A 3,994-nucleotide genomic window follows, 5' to 3' on the forward strand; every position below is an offset into this window, starting at 1 on the left:
CTTATTATTCTCATTTAATTCCATCTTATACCTGAGTTGATAACAGTCCTGGAAACAGGGTGAAGTTACCACCTGCTTCATGAGTTCCTGTGTTTTTCCCATTCACCTGCTAGTGACAAGAGGAAAAAGAGAGATGAATAATTATAAAATAATCATAGAAATAAGAAAACAAGAGAAATTTATAGCATGCTACTGTTCAATTATTATAAAAATTGTTCACACTAAGCATATCAGTAAATCTGAGAGACTAATCATATACTCTGAGTAAGAAGTATTGGTCTTTGCCTGTGTTTACAGTACACCATTTATCTTGTTTAAGACTTAGCATAATTTTCCAGCTATACAGTTACTGCCAATAATTGCAGTATATTGTTTAACCCCATCACAGCAGTTCTAGATAAAATTCTCTGTTTTCATTTATTTACCCCCTGGACCATATAAAGTATCCTTTTAATATCTTCAGACAAGACTAAGCAGAGTTCAGGGGTACACTAACAGATAAGATTAGAATTCAGAATAATCCTGGCAAGGTGCAGACGGGATTTGAAAACATACTTAATAAGAACAAGTGCAAGCTGGAAACATTAGCTGTGCAAGTAAAGGAACAGCTGCTTAATTTCATAGAATCCTAAAATGATTTGGGTTGGAAGGGACCTCATCTCATTCCTGTGCCCGTGCCATGGGCAGGGACACCTTCCACCAGACCAGGTTGCTCAAAGCTCCATCCAGCCTGGTCTTGAACACTCCTGCGGATGAGGCAGCCACAGCTGCTCTGGGCAAACTCTGCCAGGGCCTCACTCATCCTCACAATAAAGGATTTCTTCCTAATATCTAAACTAAATCTACCCTTTCAATTTCAATTGAAAGGAATCAATGCATTATTTCTGATCATATTCTGAAAATTAATCTGCAACATCATGATGTTGCAAATAAAGGTAAAAACCGAAATGTAGAAACTGAAGTATCATCTATTCCTTCAGAACCATGAAGGCAAGAGCTGGTAATGCCTCCAGTTTTGAGCATAGCATTTGAAAACTAAGATTCAAGGTGCATGCAGAGAATCCAGGAGAAAGCAGTGAATGTCTGGAAACCAAGAAGACTGCTTGAGTACAGGTTGAGTGATTTTCAGTCATTTTACAGAAGAGATGGTGGAGGGAAAACACAATGATTTTTATATATAAAATCTGTTTGCAAAGAAACATGGCACAACTATTTCTCATATCCACAGTCAATATGAATAAAAATAATTGCCTTAAACTGCAAGAAAGGAAATCTTGGTTAAACACAAAATGGGACTAAATGACCTGTTAAGGTCCTTTTCTGATCTAATTCTGTGATTACTGGAAAACGTTTTGGTTTAAAGTCACTTGCTTAGGAGTGTCAGGAGAGCTGGTACTGGCTGCAAGAAAAGGAGGCTGCAGTTAAAGGAATAAAAAACTCGCTGCCTAAAATGCACAGCACACCAGTTTATCTAGTTAGCACTAGTGATACTAACTTCAGCTTTTAATCATGCCTCAGCAAACTGTCAGAAGTCTATGTAAATAAATGTGCTTAAAACCCACTTAATTATAAAATAATTATTCCTTGAAAAATCAAGCATTAGTTTAATCAGTGTTGACAACGTCCATGATTCTATTGAGTCTAATCAATCTGAGGCAGCCTGGTTTCGGTTGTGAGATGGTGTCATGAGCTATTTTATTCATTAAAAAAAACACCCTAGGCCTGCAAATTACATGGAAAATCCTAAAAGTGTAATCTGAACATATGGTAAAGCTGAAAAGGCCAGAAGGTGAATGAAGCCACTAGGTTTATAATTTTAGGAGATCTGACTCACAAGTTTTGAACTCTTGATTTGGCAGTATGAAATTACAGTGCCCTATGTTCTGCTGTTCTGAATATTTTCGTAGTACTGATCATACATTTGTGTAGTTTGCCAAAAACCATGTTATACAGATCTGCAGAACTTTACTTGTTATTCACAAAAACAAAGGAGCACTTAAATAAGTAAGATGATGTCTTGTGGCTGCCCTTTAAATTAACAAGGAGCAGCTGTGCAGAAAACCTGGAGGTATATAAATACAAAGTAAGTTACATAGTACCCCACACATACATTATGATTTCTAATGCAACACCTTGTTAGAAGAATCTTGTCATTTTAAACACTGGTAATTCTTAATAAACAAGATGAAGGATTTCAATGATGAAAAGGTATTGTGTACTACTTCATCTTAGAATAGCAGTTGCTTAGACTTTTCTGTACTTATTGCTGTATTATAAAATAATCCATTCTCACCGATACAATGTGATCTGTGAAATTTTGGGGACAGTTTTACAAGGGGAATGGTTATGGGGGAAATGGATACCAGAATTTAAGGTCTCTGTTCTTCTGACTGCCAAAAAATCATTCATTGCATTTCAACTTTATCTTAATGATTCAAGTGGCTGATGTCTGATTGAACTGTAACTTGGGTTCAGTCTTATTTTTATACTACATTGCCTTACAAAACACTTGGGGAAAAAAAAATTCCTTTATCAAGATAAGGATTAGGTTGAGTTCTCAGTTCTGCTCCAGATACTGAGCTCTTGCTTCACTGAAGAAATCTAAATATCATCTTCATTTCTGGCTGGGTGGTGTAATGGAGAATAGCCTACAGCGTATTACATAACGCCTGCCAACAGGAGACATGGGTGCATAATCAATCCTAAACACAAATAAATGGATCGCAAAGAGGCCTGCCACTGCCAGAGCTGCCAAACTGCTGCTCTGGAAGTTGCTGTGAAAATATGGCTTACAGATTCAGGATGAGGGAATAACAGCAAATGTTTTTTTAAAGGGAAAATCAGACTTGTGCTGAAGTCCTCCCCATGAAGCTCACTCTTTAATTTCTGAACCAGTTGGTTTGGCTCACCTGTACCATGATTGCATATGAAGCAACATAAAAGGGAATCATGCGGCTCTTCCCGTATGAGAGGATGACTGCATGGATGAGTTAGTTCACAAACTGCTGACAAAAAGCAGGCTGGTAATAGCTCTGCTGAGAAGAGAGAATACGTCTAATGAGGTTTTAGAGGCCGCTCCCTCTCGTTAGACTGGACTTTCTCTTAGGACATCAGTAAAAGGTGATGGCAAGAAGATCATGTGAACTTCTGGCTGAGTAGGAATGAAAGTTTAAAAAGCAGCTGGGACCTAGACATATCAGTGTACAGAAGAAACAGCACCTGTGTGCCCAGCTGGAAAAGAAATACTTCTGCAACAGGCTAAATGAAATTTTTGGTAGCTTCAGTCCAGAGACCTTTGGATTTTTCCTTAGGATGTCTCTACACCAGTAGCATTAAAATTATGTGCTCATGTTTTCCTCCAAGATCTTTCCCCCAGATTTACTACAGCAGTACAACTCAAATGAAGAAATAGGACTGAGGGAGTACTCTCAGCCATCCAGTCAATGCAAACACCTCTTTAGCAGCTTACCAGCACATGTGGATATCAGCACAACCATATTAGGGCCACACTAGTTATTGGGCCAAGGAAACCCCAAACTAGTGTTGTCTGGAGCTGTTGTATATATTTTGTGCCTGGGCTGATAAACACATAGTTAAAAGCTTTGGGCAAAATAAATGAAATGTCACTTCTGAATTGGATAAACCTTGTTCAGTTACAGCTGTAGTTAAATGAGGTATCAGATGAATTTTGTTGCAAAGGCTGTTTATTGTGTTAATCAATATTTTGTTATTTCCTACTCCACTTGTTCTCTCCATCTACTGTTTCTGTACATATGTTTTTTAGGCAGGAGTCTTCTTTACACTCTGGAATAACAGGGTCTGAGTTTGTACTGCAGCCATTAAAACAGGGTTCTTGTGCATTATAAGTGTTCCTAAGGGACAGTCCTCACAAGGATACAAATAATAAACAACATCAGCTTTTCAGATGAAACAGAACTTATTTTCCACCTCTCTATGTATTGCTCTGGCATTTCTCCCTGTTCCACATAATACA

Source organism: Sylvia atricapilla, chromosome 6 (assembly GCF_009819655.1).
Source record: "Sylvia atricapilla isolate bSylAtr1 chromosome 6, bSylAtr1.pri, whole genome shotgun sequence".
Lineage (NCBI taxonomy): Eukaryota > Metazoa > Chordata > Aves > Passeriformes > Sylviidae > Sylvia > Sylvia atricapilla.